At 34.8% G+C, this 24,345-nt stretch overlaps 1 protein-coding gene across 2 annotated transcripts in view; it reads right to left on the reverse strand.

The window, feature by feature from the left end:
• The window catches only part of elfn1a (extracellular leucine-rich repeat and fibronectin type III domain containing 1a), a 78,122-nt gene that overhangs the window by 13,947 nt on the left and 39,830 nt on the right, over positions 1–24,345 (reverse strand). The window contains exon 2 of one of the 2 annotated variants that reach the window (XM_055021576.1): positions 6,989–7,079. The exons of the other annotated variant lie outside the window; for it this stretch is intronic. The gene's annotated coding sequence lies outside the window, so the exon portion shown is untranslated. The remainder of the gene's footprint in view (positions 1–6,988; positions 7,080–24,345) is intronic. 2 annotated transcript variants of the gene reach the window in all.

Below are 24,345 nucleotides of genomic sequence, written 5' to 3' on the forward strand. Positions count from 1 at the left end.
AGGGCCATGCGTCTGACTGACAGCTCAGCATCCCTCCATGTTCTGATTGAGAGGCTGTGAAGAGGAGCATTAATGTGCAGATTTGTCTGACCCTGCAGGGCTACCTGACACATTTAAGAAGTGCACATTATCCATTATCACTTTGAGATTAGTGTCTCCCCTAAAAAACTGACATAAAGCAAGGTTCATGTTAAATGAATTAGATTTGAAAGAGAAAGTTCAACTTACTGTCTGTTTAGTGGTTTTAACTTTACTCAAATATGGGTTAATCATCTAAACAGATTTGCTTCTTTGTATTGGACTTGTTTAGTAATCCCTCAGTGAATGCAACATTGAGCAGATGGTGGTTCCTGAAAGCAAATAGGAACTTCAGTGACATATTAATTAAACAGATGTCTCTCTCTTAAGCAGGTGTACAGATTTTCTGGAAAATCAGCTGCAGATTAGTTTCTTGGTGGGCAATAAGATCATCATATTGCAACCCGAACTTGCTCTTGTTTTAAAGAAAACGCTATCACAGCTGAGTAAGGTGACAGGAAGAAAAATCATTTTGGATCTACCAAAGAATATTAGGAAAGCCTGCCTTGTATTGCAGTTTGATCCATCTGCACTAAGTTCAGAAGTGAAAGGGAACTCCATGGTGGCAAATGGAAACAACCTCCTTGTGTGATAGTTTCACCTCCACAATGAAACTGTCTGTGATTTGAAAATAAAAGGTGTTTTTCCTGACAGGACATATTTGTCAGAGCCTAATATGGAGCAGGGGATGCAACCAGGGTTTAAGGTTGAGAGTGAAGATTAAACAGGCCCATTGTTAAAAGTCAAAGTGCACCTAAAAGAGAGCTCAGCACATTACAAATCCACTAGTGGTATATTTTCAAGTCAGTTCAGAGGATGCAGTTGCTAAATGTAAAACATTCAAGTAGTAGTAATTTTAATCATGTCAATTTGAAAAAAGCATTTACTTTATGTTTTCCTAATATTTTTTTTCTAATAAGTAACCCTTGTTTTCTGCAAATGACTACTATTGACTTAAAAACTCAGAGCCCAGAACTTAGTTGAGCGTTTCTCCTTGATAAGGCCACTAAAGGAGTTACTACTGCCATTAACTTTTACTTTTGTTCAATAAAGAATTTACTTCTGAGTCAGAGCTTTTGTGTTTCTCTCTTTCTCTCTCTCTCTTTTTTTTAATCTAGGCTCTGTCTTTTCAAACCCCCACTAAGTTATGGCAGATAGAAGCTCACAGTGAGCCAAGTCCTGGTGCACTGTCGCTTTTTATTTTTTCCAAAGTGCCTTGAGATGACATTTGTTGTGACTTGATGCCAATGCATATAAATAAACTGAATTTAATAGAGCTGAATAGTTCTCACATGAACACAATGTGTGTTCATTACACTTTTAATTATAGTATATGTTTTCTTATTTTGGTATTAAAATTTCAATATTGGACCACATAACCTGCAACCAATTATCTTTGATTTTATTTTATAAAACACCTTTTTCCAAGAAAAGAAAAGAAAAATAAGTAGTAGTAAATCTGATAGCAAAACATTACAAAACGATAGAATACAACGTGCAAATGAATTCTTTAGCAGCAGAAAGAAAGCAGCAGAGTGAGGTTGTCTTGAAGCTAACTTGCCTACAGCCTTAGTTTGAAGATGGAAACATCCCCCAGAAAAATATTGGTGAAAAATGGATTTGACACCTCAAAAGTTCAGGATTCATAGATGACTTCATGACATAGGCTCGTAAGACAGAAGCTTACAGCCTTATTAAATAACAACTAATGATTATGAAGGCAAAAGCTCACTTTTATCTACACACCTTCCCAGTCATTACAATATTAAAAACATTACAGTAGTCCATGGATTCTGCCAATGATCAGTCATAAATTAAATATGACTAGTTCACATTCTTTAACTACTGTATAGTAACCTTGACGTGATACAAACTTACATCACTAACATCTTTTTTCACACAATAGATTACTAATGGCTTGAACCACGGTGGATTTTCAAAGCAGTCTGCCAGAATGATTTGTTGTGGAACTTGCGCCACTACGGTGTCAAATTGCAACCCAGTTCAGGAGTCAGAAATTGATACACATCTTTACAGCTCTAAGGTGAAATTACAAGCTTAAGCACTATTTCTCCCCAAAACAAAAAATAAAATCTAAGAGACACAATAAGGTTACAAAATGTGAAAATAATAAAGCCTCTTCATAAATAGGTGACTACCTTTTTCCCAGTTACTGGAGAATGTTGATAAAGAAAGGGAATGAAATAACAGAGAATGAGACCTAATAGGGATTTTGCAAATGGTTTATCTAATGATGTTGTGACAGTTTTCTCATTTCAGTGGCCTGCTGTCTCATATCCTGCAGTCTTGTCATCTTTCACACCAGAAAAAGAGTTATGAAAGAAACTACACACGATTGGGGATACCAAGGGAGGCTTATACACCTGACGTTACATTCATTACAATTTGTTGTCGACAGTGAGTCATTTGCAATTGCAAAAGTTTGATAAGTTCAGAAAAATAAAAAAACACAATCACCTTAATTGTTCCAAAGACTCAATTCTCAACATCTTGGTTTGAAATAATACTTTTATTTGACATTACATAAAATGCATTTTGTAATGTCAAAATGAGCTGGCAAACATCTTTAAAAAATAAATGAATGTGAAACATTAGGGGGAAAACGACATTAACACCAAGGGCAGCTTTTATACGGAGGAAACAAAAGCAGATGGCCACAAATAAAATCTACACTAGGGATGCATAGCGTCTGATTTTTCATTCTACTTTGTAGGCAATGAACCGAAGCCTAAGTGATCTTTGCTTTTCTATGGTGATAATTCTGCCATCTGCAGATGTAGACTTTATATTTTGAGGTGATCCATAAGTGACTAGTATGGACACAGAATCTATTCAGGGAACAAATCAAATTTCTTGTCTTAACATTATTTTTACACTAGAATTAAGTTTTGTTTTCCTTTTTAGATTATTTCCAGATGACTGAGAACATTTAAATAATGCATCCTTATGTCTGATTTGCCATAGATATACTGTGATACACAACTTGCATTGTGAGCAGAAATATAAATCCTCAGTTTGTTTCAAAACAACACATCAAACATGCTGGGTTTTTTTAAGGTCTGATTTCATTTTGATGTCTAACTTTCAGATGAGAGGAGAGACTTTGTCTTGTGCTGCCTCACAAAGTAAATGGCATGTAATAAGAGTGGAGAACTGAGGTGTCATGAGTTGAGAGAAGTATCCTGTCATATAGAAAAAAAGGTGGCACAGCGTTTTATCACCAGTGTGGAAAGAAAGTCATTAGGGAGTCTGAAATAAAACTCTGACAGCTGTCTGTCAAAAGCCTGTTGTCAATATCCTGTTTTTTTTTCTTCTTTTTTTTCTTTTACATACTTGGTCTTTAACTGTGGCACAGAAACATAACAGAAGAAAACAATGTCTAATTTTCGCAAGTAATATTTAATTTTGAAACAGTTGTGCATGTTTTTCTAAATGCATGGGCTTTTCTCAAGAATTATTCTAAACCACAGCTGGAGTAAGTCTGTAAAGATTTTAACTGTACAGTACCAATCCTCGGTTATGGCTGGTGCAGATGTCTAATTACAGACTAGCAAAACACCCTCATAATTACATCATCCATTTCCAGTTCCCACAAACGCTGCCTCTTTTCTGTTACGTTGGTATAAAGGAGCTTTGTTCAATGAAGCCAAATACTGGATGTGTGGCAATAAATAACAAGTGGAAGATGTGAAGCTCTTCTTTCAAAAGGGACATTTGATGATTGAGTCTTTGGTTATGTTTCCAACATTTGCTTTTCTAACATTTAGGTATTTATTTTCTGATCTTGTTTTTTTTTTTTTTTTTTTACATGTTACATCCTGTCTTTCACATTTCTTGCCTTTCAGCTTCCTTTCACTTTCAGCTTCATTGCCTTATCACAAATGAGAGAAGTATCCTGAAATAATGCTTCATTGCCTTATCAAAAAAGATAAGGCAATGAAGTTGAAAGTTTTGTTTGCTTTTTTTGGTTCTTTCTCTGCAGCAAAATTTTACACTTTAGTTTCAGGAAAAAACAAAAACAAACAAAAAAAAAACAACCATCACAAACAAACAAAGCTTGTTTTAGACGTTTTATTCAGTAGGGAGAACAACTCATATTAGAAAATGATTGCTTTAATTAAAATAAACATGGCTGGAGAACCTTTTATTTAAAATATACTTTTCAAAGATATAGTTTTCAAAAGACTTTCTTCTCAGACTTTAATTGCACCATATGTTTTGGTCAGAGCATATTGTTTGGCAACACATTTCGGAGCCCAAAAAATTATAAATATGTTAAAAAGGAGCTTGTGGCCACTCTTAAGTATGTTAGTGGTAATGCTTCTCTTAACAGAGCAATTTAAATAAAATTAGTCACTGGGAATTTACTACAAATGAAAGATTACAATTAAATTACAATTATTCATAAAAATGTATATTTTTTCATGACTGTCACAGTTCCCGTACTCGTGCAAAACCTGTGAAGTAGATTTGTTTTGTCTTGCCAATCTAATCTAGTGTTTGTGCAATGAGAAATAGCCCAGGATTCCTCTCTCTGTATCCAGCAGCCTTGTCGAATGTCTTAGAAGACTGAATGCTACCTTTTTGACTAAACAACAGTGCATTGTCAAAAAACAGTTCTAACATTTGTGCTGTTGTTGACTTTATTTTGCACAATTGTACGTTCCTAGGAATTTTTTCCTAGATTTACTCAAGCCAGAGGTTTAGTTGTTCTATATTTTTTTTGTGAGACAAGATAATTGGATAAAAGTTGCATTAACGCTTCTTACACAGCCTTACCAGGGGCGTCAATAAAGGTGTCTGGCACTGTTAAAAATGGGATGACTTGTGGAGTGTTTGCTAATAAGGCTTCCCCCGATTGCACAGCAAAACCTTTAATCTAAGCCTATAAAATACATTTTTGATAGATGTGCTTCTCACCAAAAACTTTATATAGTGAAGACATGAAATAAATTATAAAAATAATTACTGAGCATTAAAGAAGATGGCAGCTAGCAGAACACATTGATTAGTTAAGCTCTGGGAAATGCAATAAACAAATATTCAGCATTGGAAATTAATGCCTATTCCAAGATGTTTTTGCTCATCAAGAACTAAAACACTTAGTTCTCCGTTATTTGTGAAAATCAAACATTCTTTTCAATCTAAATCATGAATGAGGCAGTTAGGGAAAATAAGGTGTGTTGCATCAGCCTTCAGTAAAAATTTAGCTAGTTAGTTATGTTTACCAACATGGACTGCAGCCAAAATGAGGTTTAACAAGCTGGAGTATTATAAATGCACCAGCAAATCATCAGGCAGGCCGGGATTACTTCGATGAGAACCGAACTGTATAATTGCCGACCATACAGATGTTTTATAATCACTTTATGTGAGCAATTTAAAACTCCCTGTGGGATCCAAGTCTCTCTGAGGCTAATCCATGGTGCTCTTTACGGTAATCCATTCAAATAACTCTTCTCCAGTGTCATCGATTAGAAATTCAGGTTGATGGAGGAGCTGGGACTATACAGCATGATAGGGCTAAAACGCTGGTAACTCAGACCGAGGAACATTCATTCCAATGACTAATGACTTGAAATGAGTTGTAATTTTCACTCTGGTTGTACAATTAGGACACAAAACACAAAATACGTGTAGACATACACGGAGACGTGCATATGCAAAGTTGAAACATCTATGTATTTAATTTCCAATTAATATTTATTATTCTCTTTTTATTTGAAAGACAATACACAACAAATTATGGAAAGTTTTATTGTATAACCAAAAAAGACTTCTTTTCTTACTTTTTACAGTTCAGAGTCATTGGCGAAGCTAATAACACAAGGGAATAAATGATTGGAAAAAAAAAAAAAAACTTTTGATTTCTGTTGAACCATGTGACAAATGTTATAATAAATCCAAAGGGCACCTCCTATTGCTTTTTGTTACATGACATCTGAGTAACATGTGAGTCAGCTGTGCTAAAAGGTTGTACCAGTTAGGAAAACAGATTGCAAGAAAATGAGTCTGTGGTGATTCACAGGGTCAAATCTCTTTAGTGAGGTCCACTTAATTAGCACTAACTCTTAGGAGTGCACATGCATCTCCTGACTCTGTTCCTACTCTAGCCATCGAAAGCCTTCACTTGTTGCCCAGATACAAAAAGGAAAAAAAGCCTAAACTGTTTTCTTTAATTTATTGAAAAACTAAAAGCAGCTTGCTTATAAAATTATTGACTCCTTTATGAAAGATCAATATTTAAGATGACGCAGAGACTAAAATCTATTCCATAAAAAAAATACAAGGTACAACAGAATTTCCGATTTAATAAAACAAACCAAAAACAGGCAGTGTTGGACATGTAGCTTTGGATGACTCATGTCTCTCTTTGGCTCAAATACTGTAATTAGAAACATTTTTAATTAACATTTAATTTGATTAAAGACTAATTAGTTCCAAATTAACAAAAGTAATTACACACTCAGGTCTGTTTCATATATTCATTCACTTTTATAGGCATAACTGATACAAATTTGCATTCAGTCCTTAAAGAGTGAAATGTACAGAAAATGCACCATTAATAAGAGGAAAGTTACATTTTTAAGCTGTCATAAAACAAAGGTAAATTAGGTAAAATTGTTATTTTGCTCACCTTTATGCTAAAACTGTCACTGTGTAACTTACAACCTCAACACAGCATAAATCCCAGAGGGACACTCATGCTGTCCACACTCAGGATGACATGTCCTTTAAATGACTTGGCTTTGGCACAGTACTGTTCTCGTCATATGTATTGACCAGCGGATTAGTAATGTGATCCTCTTAGGAGTACGTTTGCTCATGCAGAACCTTTGCTGAAATAAGTTATGTACACATCTGTGCTAAACACCTGTACAGTACTTACTGCTGGAATCTGGGGTGGACTCCTCAGTTAGAGAACACATCCCTGATACTCTCCAGGAGGGCAGATCTTTCTGGATTTCTCTTGCTGATTTCTGCAAACAAAGATTGATAAAGACGCATGGAAATGCTCTTCCTTCTGCAGATGAAAGAGCATCTGGAGAAGGAAGAGTATTCCTTCTACATTGAACTGATTTTCCCCAATAACTCTGTGTTTAGAGGATAACCTTCTTTCTCTTCGCAGAGTCAAAATTGGTTTCAGGACTAGGTTTTTTTCACCTCATTAACCCTATCTAACAAGCGTAAGCTACTGAAATCCTCTCTTTCAGTTCCTGGTCTTACGAAAGTTAGTTTTACTAATTAATCAAACATGGAACTTCCTCCTACCTCTCCATCATCATAATGACTTCCCTACAAAGCGAGTGAGAATGCATACGCTGCCCCGGGGAAGGCTACTTTGGCACATCTTTTATGCATTTTTATTGGAAACTGAAGTAATGACATCAAAAAAGGTTGCACAAAGGAAATATGGAGACTTTGTATTCCTGAAATAAGCTTAATGGAGATGAAACACAATTCCTTTATTACTTGGTTGTCTTTTATTCTTTTTGGTGTATTTCTGTTTACAGACCAGCTACAGAATGCTGCAATCTAAGTTTGCAATTTTCCTTCCCACATAGACACATCGTAGCGCTCAATTTATACCCTGTCTCTTCCAAGCAAAACAGTTTGATGCTCTCATATCTTTTGATTCATAGTGTGCGGCAGGCTGTACCAGATGAAAAGCATGGGCAAAATCTAATCTTCATCAATCAGCAATGTGAATCTGCAAGTTTTTGCTAAATAAAAAGACAATAGTTAATGCAATTTAATTAGCTACCAATATGCATTTAAGAGAAAGAGGTGATAGTTAAAGTCGCCTATATCAGCTGCATTTCTGCAAAGAACCATGGGAACACAACACAGCTGAACCAAGAGAAAAGGGTAGTTTGGGAGTCTTCAGCTGTATTCTTTTAATTACTCATCATAATGACACCATTTAGCTGTTCAATGACCCATTTCACGGCATTGAACAGACATGGGAAGCTCTCCGTCCTTGGCAGGGTCAGTTCTGCAGCTGCCCCTACTGCCATGTTTTTTTTTTTTCCCATTGGGCTTTGGGAGGCAGGTTCCTCTGTCATTTTCTCTCAAACACATTTACACTTACACGTGAAAGTCAATGCCACAAATTAGGTATGGTTAAAATGTTTCTCCACGAGGGACATTGGTTCAGAAAGGTGCTCATTATGTGGAAGGAATATAATTATGATTGTTTCAGGGCTTCAGATAAGAAAAAGTATGTCATATAATCATCTAGCATGAAAAAATATCTTTATGAACAGTTGAGATATTAGCATATAAGTAAATTTAGGCTTTTACAAAAATATTTTTTTCTTAAAATTCAGTCTTATTTTGACACAAATTTGACATTTCTTGTAAGCATTAACATAGCAGTCTCATGCACTTTTCAACAGAAATACTCAACACAATAACATGATGGAATTTTAACAGGTTACTCTTTATTGTATCCTCTGACCTGGAACACTATTACAGTGTTTATCCTGAAAACATGTTTAGAAAATTATGCTATGAACATGTTCTATAAACATTATTTGTAAAAAAAAAAAAAATATATATATATATATATATATATATATATATATATATATATATATATATATATATATATATATATATATATAAATATATATATATATATATATATATATATATATATATATATATATATATATATATGCAACATAGTTAAAACTGTTTTTTTTTAAATTTTTTTTTATCTTTGTCTTTTAGGATTCAACTCCAATTGTGAAAGAAGAAAAATTATTAAATTCAAAACCTCATGACTTTGGGTTTGAAAAGTTTAATATCTTCCTTTTCCTCCTCCTTCCAGGTTGCTCTACAAAGGTTCAGTTTTCTCATCCAGATGTGCTTTCTGCATGTTGAGAAAGTTTAAAAAAAGCATTTAATGAGGCATTTTGTTGGTAGTGGGGTGTGCCAGGGATGCTTTTATGGGCTTTTGGTTATTCATTTGCAGAACCTGTAGGTCTCATTTTTGCTTTATGCACATAATGTGGTTTTGCTTGTGATTCCATTGGTATTCAGCCATGTGTGGAAGATATGAATCAGTTCAAGTTCTCAACTGACTCCCTCCAAGTACAGGATATATCTCTGTCTCAAGTGGGAGAGATTGGGGTCTCATCTCTAGTAATGCAGACACAGCTCTGCTCTGTTGTGGTGAAGAAAAGAACCAACAAACAGAGATACTGATTTAACGCTTTGTCAATGTTCCAACCCTCAGTTATCATCACGTTGTGCTGTCCTGACTGAAAGCACAAGATCCTGCATACAAGCAGCTGAAATAAGCTTTTCCCTTAGGGTTGCTGGGCATGGTTTAAGATTTAAAGGTAACAAGCTCTGTCACCCAGGGGTTACTTTTGAGTAGAGCCAATGCTCTTCTTCACTGAAAGGAGTCTTATGCTGTGATTTACGTATTTCATTAGGATAGTGACTCTTCAGAGATTTTCTGTTCATGTACTGTTGTGAGGAGACTGGGAATAGACCTACACACTGAAGGAACTATAGACTGTTTTTGGTGTAGGAATGGCTTGAGATCCCCACAATGGATTAATATTTAAAAATCATAATGGTAAATATCAACTAAGCAAGCATTCATTCATTTCCAATAATGTGTGTAGAGATTCTAGCTTAAAATCCATGTCAGTTTATCACACACACCAACATCCAATAGTCTTTATGTTCTTAACATCCACTTATCCCGGCAAGTCTTAACAGAATCCTGTCTGGATGTTGACAGGATTCTGTTTTATTTTACTCTTTATCTTTATCTCTTGTTAATGTGTCCTGTGTGTCTTATTCAACCATAACCAATCCATTTTCCATGTGTAGATTTATTTTTAAAATTTCCAAACATTCTTAGCAACCAACTAACCTGTATAACATATCTAGACTTAATACTCACTGGAGAATGTCGTGGAAGGATTGTCTGTTCATTAACATTTATGACCAAAGGGTGCAAGAAAGCTTTGGTAGGTGATGAAAGGCAAGTGACAATTTCTTGGCAACTGTGAAAAGGATTTTTGCAAATTACATGAGTGCAAATGGATTTTTGTGTTGTGATAAATTGTTTTTGCATCATCTACCCTTGTAATACAGCCTTTTATTATCCCCATGAGGGTACGACAACAAACCACCATTAGTTTAGCAGAAGAGGTTAAGTTTCCACAATTGCTACCTTGTTATTCTGAATTATTATTGATTTTTTCACTGGTTCACACTACTCACAATGCTGCAGATGAAAATGGAGAAATGTTGTACTTCTCTGGGCAGCCATCAGGTGAATAGTCCCTACATAAAGACTTTTTGTGCTCAAATTTTCTCCATTGGCTCTGCAGTCTTTAATTTCTTGAACAATATTGGAATAAAAGCAAAACATCTCTTTTCACATCCAGGTGATGCTTTTAGGAATGTTTTTCTTTGCTGCTTTTGATTAGTCTTTTAAACCTCATAGAGCATTTCTGTATCAAATGTATTTGCCCATAATACAGATCACATTACCTGTATGATATTAATAATAAATAATATTGATTACTCCTTATCTGCCATTTGGTCTAAAATTGTACGGGGCTCCAAGCTGAATTAAACTTAACTCTTCCGGTAAAGAATATTGCCACCATTAACAGTATTTAATACAGAGTTGATCGAATAGGAGAGAAGCCTAGAGTAAGTTTAAGTCTGTTAGCAGATTCACTTTTGGCAGAGTGTTAAATGTGACACATATTAAACACATTTAATGCGCTACACATCCTTTGTTTGAAGGAGAACACCTTTTGTCTCACACAAGTGTGTCAAATTAGACGTCATATTATGTGACACATAATAAACCAATAGAAAACCAAAATAAACAAGTGAGAGAATTAAAAGACAAAAACATCCATAATGGCAACAAATTTCCTGAACTTAAAAACAGTCACATGTAATTGATTATTATTTTGATTATTATTATTTTGATTATGATTATTATTACATATGGTGCAATTAAAGTCTGAGAAGAAAGTCTTTTGAAAACTATAGCTTTGAAAAATATATTTTAAATAAAAGGTTCTCCAGCCATGTTTATTTTAATTATTTTATAACAAACTGAGCTCAAGAACAGTTTAAACTCAACATTTTATCTATGTTAGTACAACAAAGTATGAAGATTACTTTTTCCATTTGAACTTGTAAAATTCTCACTTCTTCAAAATCTTAAATTTTAAGCCATTTAAAATCTTTCAGTATCACGGATCACCGCTTTTATCTGCTTTTGCTTAGAGCCTATTCAATATGAACATGCACATTATTGTTCTCAAAAGACATCTTTATCTTGCTATGTCTTTTTTTTTCTTTTCAGAAATAATTAGAAACATAAGGATGGAGAAATATGTACAGGAGGAGAGATGGTGATTGTGGTGGGGGGTTCAGGGCGGTCAAGGTGGTGAGGAGCAGCAAACCCAATATGGAGTGAAAGAGCAGAGGGTGTCTGGCACACATCCGTGATGCTGACCTAGAGCATTCAAAGGTTGAGCTTTGGCATTGATCTGACTGATTCTGCACAGCTGTTGAGGTGCAGAGGAGTGCGCGTAGATATGAGGACAAAAATAGATTGCTGTGGTCCACAGCTTGATGATGGTGTTCCGAATTCAAATCACTGTCAGGTAATTCTGTCCCATGATAACTTTTAATGAGGTAATTTAGGATGACAATCTACAGCTGTTCTATGAAAGGTAGGAATGCTGCAATGCACAAACATGCACAAAGTTTACATAGAAAACAAGTTTTTATGTTCATTTTGTGAGACTTAAAAATGTTGACGGCAAAAGTTGATGAAGAGACTGAAGTTTCCAAAATTTACTTGTATATTATTACATAATGTGTTCCTGGTGCCAGCATTCTGTTTCAAATGTTGCTCCACAGTCTGTTCAGTAACTTTATAAATGTTGTTTGCAAAGCTGTAAAGAGAAAGAAGATGAAACAATCTTTTAATTAGTATATTTTTCTCCAAGGGGCAATCGATGGGAAAGCCAAAGTTTCTGTGCAGATTAGCCTATTAATAGATTTGATACATAACAAAAATTTTGAAGGAATATTATTACACTAATTACACTTCTTTTTTTTCTCAACTTTCTCTTTCATCATACGCCAATATTGTTCATGGACTTTCCTAACGACCTTTACCTTCCGATTTCACCGCCGATCAAACATGATGTTTGGATGACACCTACTCTCCCTAATGACTCAAACCAGGCTTCAACAAAAGAGAACATTCCAATCTGACTTCAGTTTTACTATCTTACTTTATCTAAATATTCTCAGATAATTCAAAGGATATAGCAAATAAGTCCTGGAAAAATACTTTCATAGTATAAATCAAACTTTCAGAATCTCTTTTTTCCACAAGGCGAACTTATTGTAGACAAACAGGGTTTGATTTCTTCTATATTATCAATATTTTCCACCCTTAAAAAGTAGCAATCAATCTTTGGTTTTTAATGCTTAAAATGGCTTTCATTGGTATAATACTTTGGGAAACATGCCCTTAGACTGATGCTCCAAAGCCACCTGTTATATCTTAATGGTAAATATCAACAAATATCGTTGGTTTTTGCTTTTGACCATATTGTCATGTGACAGTACTTTTAATAAAGCAGCTGCATTTAGAAATAACATTATTTTGGCAAACAGGGTGAAATAGACTGTCTACTGTTTATATGCTGAAAACTCAGACAACTATCCTAGAACTTCCTAACTCAGAGCTACTTTGTTTTGGTCTATAGCATGAAGATGCCTTAAAAATACATTAAAGTTTTTTAAGGCATTCAAATTAAGCGATAACATAGGGCAAAAAATCACAAAATCCCTCGTTATCCCACATTACATCAATTGGAAGTATTGCGCCACTCAAATGGAAGCTATATTGGGAACACTTTATTTTAAGGGGTGTGCATAAGACTGAAACATGAACATGAAGGAGTCTTTATTAATGCTTACTACTGTTGTCATGAAGTGTCATTTATTAAATAATGACGTATTTAGTTAGAAACGTGACATTTTTAATGCAAGTTTTAATGGAATTCTGCATTGAAAGTCAATCAATCAATCCTATTTATTTAGACACAATTATGGGTCATAAAAAAAGCAAGAAACAGACAGAATGAAAAAAAAGAACAATAAAAATAAAATAATCATCCGCTGCCATGTAAACTAAGGTGCCAGTGTCTGTATTTACAGACAAATGCAAAGTTGACACTTCTTTTAATGCAACTTTAGGTGCAACTAAAAAAAGTGTTGCATCAAAACTGTCATTATTTGACAAATTCCACTTCATGACAACAGTCATAAAAAAATTAGGAAAGCTGCCTTATGTTTATGACAGGTATTATGTCATGTTTATGACAGTGTCATGTCAATCTTATGCACATGCCCTCAAATAAAGTGTTATTGCCATATTTTTTTTATGTCTCTGTACAATATACAGAGACTCAATTAATACTATGAGCCAAGTGTGTGTTCAGATAATGTGGCAGTTGCATGAATCACTACCACTTGTGAAATTTGTAATAAATTTGCACATTTTTGATTTTGGCAAAGCTATGATGAGGTTATGCTGGTGAGAATGTTTCCTGTTATTCACTTCAGTGGAGCAGTCAATCAAGAAGTACCTAGCTGTCCTTAAAAGCATGACAGATGGTGTGGAGGAGGGAGCACAAAAGCGCAATGAATCTTTGAAGCCTACTGCAGTTGCAGGCTGGCTAAAAGTGCTTCTCTGAAAGGTCCAGTTGGATGTGAAGCAGCTGGCCGTGTGACTGGATGCGTCTTATGAACGCTGCTAGGTGGGCTCATTGTGTTAGACTTGCTGACTCAACCTGTGCTGGTGTCTGACAAGGATTTAATTGAGGGAAAAAGGAAATGAGGTTGTATTGGAATCCAAACTCAGGCGATTTTCAAACTGCCCATAAAATGTCTGAACTAAAGTAATTAGATTCACATACTGTTTTGCCAATATTTTCCAGGGGAAATTCCTGATTTAATATTTGAATGGCTGCTTTTCAATGCAAAGACAAAGAAACATTGCATCTTCTTTCTCTAATAGAAAACACAAAAACACACAAAAAAGGCTTATATCTGTAAAAACCCAGATATAAGCCTTGAACAAATAAGGCTTAAATGTAGATGAATATAAGTGTTGGTGTCAAACAAATTATGTGTAGATGTATGTATGTGCTCATGAGTGAACATCTAAGAATAAACTATGAAACTGTATTTTCAATAATAGACAAGTGTGCTTACTTTACCTTTAACACAGTGGATGCGATATAAGGTGAAATGAACACATTTACAAACAGAACTGGTTTATTAATAGGTTCTTGAAAGCAAGATACTTGTGTTGTGTTCACTCATTCAATATTAAACTGGGGTAGTATTATGTATAGTCCAGAGTAAACATGTTGATGTCATGGTTTCAAATAAAATAGGACATGTTTTTGCTACTAAAGTTTAGAAAAAATATACACCTGAGCATACATAACAGGATTCCAATCTACAGATCAGTAAGATTAGTCATTATGAATTTTATTCTAATGAGATATTTATGGAATAAACTAGTAGGATAAAATCATGTTTAGAAACAGCAAAAATATTTATGAATTAAACGCAAAGCCAAGATTCAGTGATTGCTGCATTGAATGCTGATGTCGTCATGCCACATAGAAATGAAAGGCAAAACCTTGAGCTGGAGAGGAAATCAGTAAGGATTTATAAGTTAGCAGTTTTTTGGCCTGCATTTACATTCAGAAGAAGAATTTTGAGCAGGAAGAGGATTTGCATAACTTTGCAGTAGTGCACGAGAGATACAGACGTCTAATCAGCATTTCAATATGTAGTTTAAAGCAAGGATTTGACACTTATGTAGTACAACTTTCATTGTTTTAGAATTTAAAAGTTCAATCTTTTGAAAATTTGACAAACTGTTTGCTTAATTTCAGAGATGCATTTGTGTGCATTTGTTAAAGTCATTCAGTGCTGAGAGCAGACTGGACCCTGGGGCAAAAGAGCTAGAAAGCTATTGTTACACACATTCCCAGGCGGTTTTGGTTTGGAATTCATTTAATAGCTGATCTTTGTCTCTTAGTTTCTCCTTTCCATTCAGGACAGCGATGAGCTATGATGAATACTAAAAGTGTGACCACGTGCTAGGAGTGTGTTATAGCACACATATAGGTTACAAAAACGTTATTGCGCACAACTAAAAGACTGACTTCTTGAGTGACACAGGCAGTTATTTGTTATTATCTGGATTAAGTAGGGTGGAATGTCAAGGGTGACTGGTATATCAGAGCCTCTATGCAGTACTAGCTTTTGCCTTTAATATTTTCTGACGACTGTCTTCAGGGTAAGAGCTGCAAAATCATTTTGTCATGCTACTGGAGAACTGTGAGAGACATGTGCATATGAAAAACAGACAAAGAGGTTTCTTTCAGGAAGAGAAAGGATCCCTGCTACTTTGTGCACTGGTAGACTCGAACACATACTGTGTTCTGCTTTTATCACAGATGTTCAGTATCTCTGAACATTGGATTCAGCAGCATTTTAAAGATCTTGTGCCAGCATAACTAAATATAAATTTATGGCACTTGTAACGACTCCACAGTAAATGGTGAAGTCATCTCAGGTAAAACTTGGTGCAATAGATCACTGATTTTGCTGTGAAACTCCTGTGCACTACCTTCTCTACATAAAGCTGTTTCTTGATAAACCTCATATTTTATTGGAAGAAGTCACTTGGATTCACATCAGATCAAATTGACAGCCTCTGCAATAATTAAAGATAAATCAAAAATTTTTTTTCCATCAGTTCATGTTCCTCAGTTCCAGCTGTGAGTCAGAGATTTGCTCATCGAGTCTCCGATGTACACAATGCTTAATTGTGAGCAATTAACTAAAGACCTAATTAAGTTAAAAACTGCAATAAAAATATTTAGGCTTGAAGTGTAGAAAAAGAAATACCCAGACTTTTTATTAAACTGTGTAATTTAGTTCAGCAGAGTTCAGATAATAAAACTAAAATGTTGAATTTCAATTGTATTAGACTTTAGAGAGAATTCATGGCTTAAATCATCATAGAATCCTATTTGAAAGATACCACAGTGTCTTGACTGTCAACTAATGTGTTGATAATTGGAATTAACATCTGAATTGGATTCATTGCACACAGATTTATTTACAAAACCTGAATGAAGCAGAAAAACAAAGACAACATGTCATCAAAATCAGAATAATAACAGCCCACAGCCTGCTTCCCTCTTGTCCAACCATTTGCCACTCAGTGTTTCACATGCTCATCAAAGCACAAAAACCAGCAGTGCCAAATAACTTGTGGCTCCGTCTCACACAAAACCCCAACAGAATAACAAAGTAGGGAGAGGAAAAGTGAGCAGAAAAAGCAAAATCACACACTAAATTCAACACAGAAAAAAGATTGTTTCATTGTTCTTTGAAATCACTTTTCTGTTTAGCATTCCATTTGTTTGCTTATTTCTTGGTTCATGTTTGGTGCTGAAGTCTATGAATTACAATAATTGCAATAAAAATTAAGCAAAACAGCTTTTTGTGGCCGAATAGAAAAACCTGACATCATACATTAACTCTAATTAAAAAATTCCCTGTCAATTAGTATATATGTTTGGATTAATTACTAATATGCCTGCTTATGCAGCAAACAGTTAATTGGCATAGTGCTAAATATAATAAATATATGTTATTAACCATGTCACAGAAAGCTTTTTCAGAATAAATTCTGAATGTTTTCTCTCCTTTTTCTTTGCAGTGCAAGGCACATTTATTACAAACCCTGTTAAAGATGCGTAACAAATCTTAAAATAAATCATTTTTAGTGCAGTACCATTATTTCACACTACTAATTTTAGAAAAACCCTTTCTTTAACCGAATAGGCAAGTAAAGTCAACCAGAGGCCGACTAAAGTTATATGAGCCTTAAGGCAGAATTTTAAGTGCCGGGGCCATCTACAGTCAAACCTCCAAGCCACTTTAGCACCAATGACCCCAATCATGTCTTCCATCCTTGCATTCTGCATTAATACATCTTGTTCTACAGCTACTTGTGAACAAACAATGAATTACGATTACTACATGGCAGGCTCTGTCTTGGTTATTTTTGTTGTCCTGGTCAGAAAATCAAGACTTTTTTTTCTGTTTTTTTTTAATGTTAACATTTTATCCTCCCTGCATGTCAAAACACTCATTCCTGAATGTGGAAGCATTTTAAAAAGTATGTACCGGTAAGCCTTCTGTAAAAAAGAAGATACATTTTAATTGAAGGGATCACAAAACACTTAGCAGAGTGTGAATATTCTCAGTTGGCACCTTTGAGGGTAAACTGTCAAAGTGTGAGAAAGTTCTCATATTTAACTTTATTATTATGCATCAACCAGCCCAGCATGAACGATTTACTGCATTGCTTGAAGTAAGAAAGAAAAAGGAGGACATACTAAACATATTCTGCCAAGGTGATGCATATTGTGGACATGACCTGGCATGACAAATTGCAGAAGGTATCCTGCCCTGCTCCACTCACGTAGCTCAGCATGCAGTTACATGATCCATTGATCAGTAGATCAGTGGATCAGTGGATATGTTAACACAGAAACCTGCAAGCCCGAGTTGCAGGAAGCTACTTTTGGCAGTAATTGTATGCCAGCAGTTTACATATCTGGTCTTTTTAGCTAAGCATATTTTACAAAAAAGAACACATTCCCAACTGATTGTGTTCACTATTGAGAACAAACCATCAGCGCTGCCATTTTTCTAGTTCTTTACTCATTCATATATTCAACACTGATAAATGTTAAAAAGTAAATTGCCTCCAAAGACACAATTCTTGCAACTGTTCATTAATTCACTCATGAATATGGAATCATTCAGACCTCATTGGCTCTTTTTACAGTAATATGAGCAGTGAAACCTAAGGGCAAAAAAAAAAACTCTTCAGACCACAGTCAGCCTTACTTTCCAGGTGAGAGCACTTTATTCTCCCTGCTTCCTGCTGCAGCGGGCCCACTCAATAAATCACAGTGCAAAGCATTGCCTTTACTCTGCAGCTAAGACACCGATGTCACTGGCTGCGAGGATGAATTGTCATGAGTCAGCAAACCCTTGGTTGAGAAAGGTCTGCTTTTGCTTTTTATTTTAAGAATTCAGGCAAAATATGCTAAATTACTCCCACCAAACTCTAAACCAAAGAATACTACAGAGGCCCTCTTGACTTTTACTGCTAAATGAGGGATGATTAGTGTAATTTGCTCCTTTAAATCATATAAATAATTAAAAAGGGAAAATGAACGAAGATCATCTATAATAGAAAGAGTAGAATGCAACCTGAGATACGTACATGCACAGGTATTGTTGTCTGTGAGAGACCTGCTCAGGAGCCGGTGTTGCATTTCATGGTTCCATTTACAATGTGCAATAAGTGGGAAATTATTTCATGAAGCATTTCATGCAGGAGTGTTCCAGCGTTATGTAAGTTTCACCACATCATTAGAACGGTGTCAATATCTCTATGAATAATTAATCAAATTGAGATATTACAAAGACTTCAATTAGGTTGATGCCATGAATGAGTACTGCAGCTATGTAGGGTATACACTCCCCCTATTTCCTCAATCTGCACTGAAAGAATGAATACTGTAACAAGCTAAGCGCCTGCACTAAAGGCATTATTCAGTGCCTTCATATTGATGAGTCTTGCCAGTGTTGATTCATTAAAGAGTTTCAGTGAGACTGGTAATGCACTTTGAAGTCTGATGGTGCTAAAGGCAGTGAGTGAGTCGTTGCTGTGGGATTTTTCTTTCTTTTAACAATCACTGAGGATCACTGAAGAGGAAGAAGTAATAAAACTAAAATGGCCCCAACTCAAATTATCTACAGAATCTGTTTCACCTGGAACTCACTTTGTTGAATTTTGTGCAGCTGCCTGCCACTCACTCTATTGGCCAAAGCACTTTTTTATTTTTTATTTTTATGCTGCATCTTAGATAAATAAATACTGGCAAAAAAAAAAAAAAAAAAAAAAAAAAAAAACTAAAACCCAGTACTACCAAATATAGCTATGTTATGCCTTTCATAGCTCAGTTTACATAACAGAATGTTAAATAAATTGAAATTAAATATTAAGTATAGGAAAAGTAATAAATTTTATCCATTTATTATCTGTTTACATAGTTACAGAATAAAATCTGTTGTTTGCTATTTCAGCCCGATCTCGCTTCAAAATGTCTAACTGCCTCCAAAACCCTGGTTCTGTTACAACTAATGAGGCAGAAATCCATCAGCCAGTGATCAAAATGGACTAATTTTCTCTCTGTCAGTTCTGACCCGTAATCAGCAGGTTAAGTACTGATAATTAGAATTTTGTTTCAGGCCAAAAAATTCTTCAAAACAAAAAAACACCCAATATATTGGTCTATCAACACATTAAAAACTGACATGTTCTTTTGGATGCTTTGCTTTGAGGTAAGGACATGCTTTGACTCATAAATGGGGAATATCTTATAATTTCTTCATTTTTGAGGGATGAAAACAAATTAAGAGGCAACCGCATCTGATTGGAAGTGTTTTTGCAAAATGCTTTTTATTTTTTATCCCCAAATCTATTTCAGTCATGTTAGTTTGGCAATATATCTTCATCAGTTTTTTTATAGTGCTGCTTGCTTTGACCGGGAAATTCTTGCAATAGAATTAGTTTTTTGTGCCACACTTTCTTTTGTACCAACAAGAAAATTGACTCTTGATTGTGTGTACCCTGACAGCAGGTACATTAAATATAAACATGTAAACTTAAGAGCTCACAAAAAATAACAGATATGTAAATATATTTGAATGTACACCCAATTGTCATGTTCTGTGTTTTTCTGTGTGTTTATTTTGAGTTTTCTGTGTCCCTTAGTCTCCTCCTTGTCCTGTCTTCCCCTCAATTACTCCCAGGTGTGTCTCGTCTTTGTGATTACCCTCTGTGTATTCAATCCCTCCTGTGTCCTTTGTTCCTTGTTGGGTCTTTGTCGTCGTATTTTCACGTAAGTCTGTTTACCTGTCGACCTGTCCACCCGTTTGACCAGAGCTACCGGTGTTGAGCCCTGGATTCTGTTCAGCCGTGCTGCCTGGCCGTGGACCTACTTTGACTGTGTCTTTGGATCATTGTTGTCACCACTTTTTACATCTCTACCTGGGTCTCAAGCGTCTGCCTCCCCGCCACCACCACACCAGTTCATGACACCAATATCTTTCTAAAATATTTTTAGTGTGATAGTTGATAGTAATGCGAGAATGTAATGTTTTTAAGAGCACATCTTAAAAGTATTCATGAAATCTTACAATATAAAGATGCAGGACAGTGACAATAAGGAACATTCATTCACAAATTCATTCGGTGAGTATTCATTTACAAATGTAATGTCAGGAAGACATCAGCAAAAGAGAAGATGTTTAAAAATACATTTAACACATCAGGCATGGCAGATTTGAATACACTAATTTAAAAAGTAGATCATGGAAACAAGAAACTTCAGTGATGTCCAATTTGATTTGATGTTTTTTTTTTATGCAAATGTCTATAATGCAGCTAATCGCACTAGTCTAGATTTAACAGACTGTAGCACGTTCTCCCCAGGTTGTTCGTTTCTTTCATGCTGAACAGGACTGTAGTCAAAGTTAATGATGATGAGTGATTAAACTTTTATACTGGTTATAGGATTGATTTGATCATCTACACATGGCTTTCAAATGGATTCACCAAGTGTTTCTACATGTGTAATCATTCTACATCTAATCGACATTGTTTAACTAGAGCATTTATATAAATGATTAAACAGTGTGTACTGCCATTTTTTATTTTCCAGTCATTGTGTGAGCTCAAATATGTCTCATTCAACAACACATCAAAAATTCCAACCATATCCCAGTTCTTTCAGAAACAAAACAGTATAATCAGTTCATAAATGATCCATTGAAATAAATTGCATATTTGTAGTAATACCTATATTTAGACAGATAATAAAACAAGATATTTTAAATAATCTTCTTATCTTAAAAGAAGATTATGAATTCTTTTATGTCTAGAATGCATTAGACCACCAGGATGAGAGCTATCATTATCAATCTATGACTGTTTCTGGCTACCTGACGGCTCCATGCACACTGAAGCTAACATCTCATTAGTAATCCTGAGGCACAAGCAGACCCATCCCCCCCATTGGCTCTTTCTCTCATCTTCTCTTGATCTTCTTTTCTCTCAAGAGGGTTTAATGTCTAATAGAACTTGAGCTGCGATGACAAAAGGGCGGACAGCAGTAAGGTGTTTAGTGAAATGCTATCATCTCAGTTGAGAAATAATAAAACCCAAAAGGTTCTTTGCAGCTGCTTTCTGAGATTACTTTGTGATATCATACAAAGTTGTTGATAAAGATTTTGTCGCCTTGCTGTTCAACAAAATACTCATCTGTTTGGTTTTAGAGCACTGACAGGAAGTAATGCTTTCATTAATCTCCACATGTCTTTAAATTGCTCAATAGGAAAAAGTAGGAACATAACGTCTTGCAGCATCAGTGAAAGAGAGCTCATATTCAATTTTGTTAATGCAGCAGGATTTGGACAGTTCCCAGGGATGAGAGGAGAGCTGCAAATAGCTGGACTTAATGTAAGTCTCCGGGAGGAATACATTGACTGAGTGAAAGTTTTCAATACTGCTGTATACAGGGATGTTATTGTGTTATTATGTGATATAAGTCAGGCTGTGTTTGCATGCATTTCATTTGAGTTAAGCAAGTATGATTCCCTTTCTTTAATATGTTAAGTGGCCACAAACTGGGGTCTGAACTTATCTGAGAAATACATTGACATTTTCAGACACATCATTCCTTTTGTACTAGGTTTTGGTGCCTTTTCTGACATCTGTTGGTTAGCTACATTCCTGGTCTTTATTTCTCTATGTCTCCATAATTTCTTTCAGTAGGTCTTTTAAAAATTTTATAAAATGTATGTACTAACATATGCATTGTTTTTACCCCGTTGATCATTTTCTGGTGTCTTATGCTGTTGGAAATTTTTTTTAATATTAAGTCTCTAAAGATTAGGGTTTGTTTCTGTTTGTTTTTCTGTTTTTATTTTTCAGTAGTTCTTTAATGTACTGATCTACCACACTCTCACCACCTTTGAAGCTATTTGTAACAGGGGTGGTGTGCATTTTCAAAAAGCACTGCATATGTGTGCATCATTCAGGAAAAAGCATTTTTACCTTTTGCACAATGCCAAATAAAATTCTTTGGTGACATTAATTTTCCACTAACATTATGATGTTTTTTACATTCAAGGTTAATCTTATTATATCATGTTTCTAATCTAGAGACATAAAACAGTAAATTGCAAAATTTTTAGATTTGATTTTACAACGACTGGGATTACTCACTCTTATATCCTTTCAGGATAAAACTGTTATTCACTTTAAACCCTTTACAGAGACTATAGAAGCAGTTACCTCGATCTAACAAACTGGTCCAAGGTTTAGAAATCAAGGCTTTTTTGAGAACCTCTCAGTGTTTTTATTTTTGCAGCGTGTGTGCGTGTGTGTTTGTTTTTGTTCTTACAAACTCTTTGATAAAAACCTACTGTCGAAAAACAGGATCATTCTAAAATCCCAGACAATTAAGTAACTCAACAATTAAGCTGAAATGTATATGGTGATAAAAGTTCTTGTGTGATAAAAACAAATCAGAGCTCAGGCTTTTACAGTCGTATGCCGGTAAAACTCAAAGGTTGTCATTTCCAAGGCTTTCTCCTCTGTCCTATATGAGCTGTGACTACACAAAAATATTATGTTTTTTTCTCAGTAATTAAGAAAAGAAGTGGTATCATATATGCGTCACATTTTTGGCTTAAGGTTAGTAAAATTTGTTAAAAAACAAAATACTTTGATCTTCAAGGTCTTCTATGTCTTCAGATTCACTATAGCCTCTGCAGTGAGTTTGAACATATTCTTTGAAAATTGGGCACATATTCCAGGAAGGAATTAATTGATGCTTTTATGCATAGCTTCATATATCAGAAGCAATGTTTTATATCTTGTTTTAGAAGTCATACGTTATGATCTGATTGCCTTTGAGATACAACATGAAATTCAGAAGTTGTGAAAGTCAGATATTTTCTGGATTCTGGCCAGTATGTAAACTGGCCAGAACCCAGTGCTCTTACTGACAATGCTATGCATTGTGCACATTTTCCTGAAACCGAGAGATCTTGATTTATTAGCTTCTGAAATGTGTAGAATGTTGGATGTATATAGTTTACAATAATCTCGCTCAATTTAGCTTAATCTAGTTTATAACATGGATGTCTCTGTACCTTTACACAGCAGCCAAATCTTATCAAAAGCTCATTGTCTCATTGTCTGGAGCTACATTTAATGAGTAACTTGAATAACCATGCAAAAAAATATTATTATTATTATTATTATTATTATTATTATTATTATTATGTAATAATATAACAGAGGGAAACACAGGTGTAATAAGCAGAGGGAAACCTGCCAGGACCAGTGCTGAATTTTCTCATTTGTAATATGATTGATCAAGATTTTAAGATGGACAGTATGTTGCTTTGCCTATGCTGTAATTCTGTACAGTATTCAGATAAATTCAATGAGAGTCATTTTGCATTAGTAATTTAAAATTAAAACTGCTGAAATCCTTGTAAAACTCTACACTAGCGTTTGGAATTGTCATTGGTAAATAATAGATGAAATGTCAAGAGAAGTAAAACTGAAAGACATTGTTAAGCTATAAAAGTAAACAATCCATGTCATGATCAAGGCAGCACAAGAAAAAAAAATGTGGACAAAAACTTGATGATCTGCAAAATTATTCAGTTCTGATTTGAAAATACCAAACAGCTGCTAAAACCAATCTGCCTGTAGAAATCTTTATCACAAGTAGATGCAAACTAAATCTATCTAATGAACTATTTAGGAAGACTTAACTTGAACTAGATAATACTCTCTCTCTCTCTCTCTCTCTCTCTCTCTCTCTCTCTCTCTCTCTCTCTCTCTCTCTCTCTCTATCTATCTATCTATCTCTCTCTCTCTCTCTCTCTCGATATATATATATATATATATATATATATATATATATATATATATATATATATATATATATATATATATATATATACAGTTAGGGC

This window comes from Poeciliopsis prolifica, unplaced genomic scaffold, assembly GCF_027474105.1.
Source record: "Poeciliopsis prolifica strain line A6 unplaced genomic scaffold, Auburn_PproV2 SCAFFOLD077, whole genome shotgun sequence".
NCBI classification, from domain to species: Eukaryota; Metazoa; Chordata; class Actinopteri; order Cyprinodontiformes; family Poeciliidae; genus Poeciliopsis; species Poeciliopsis prolifica.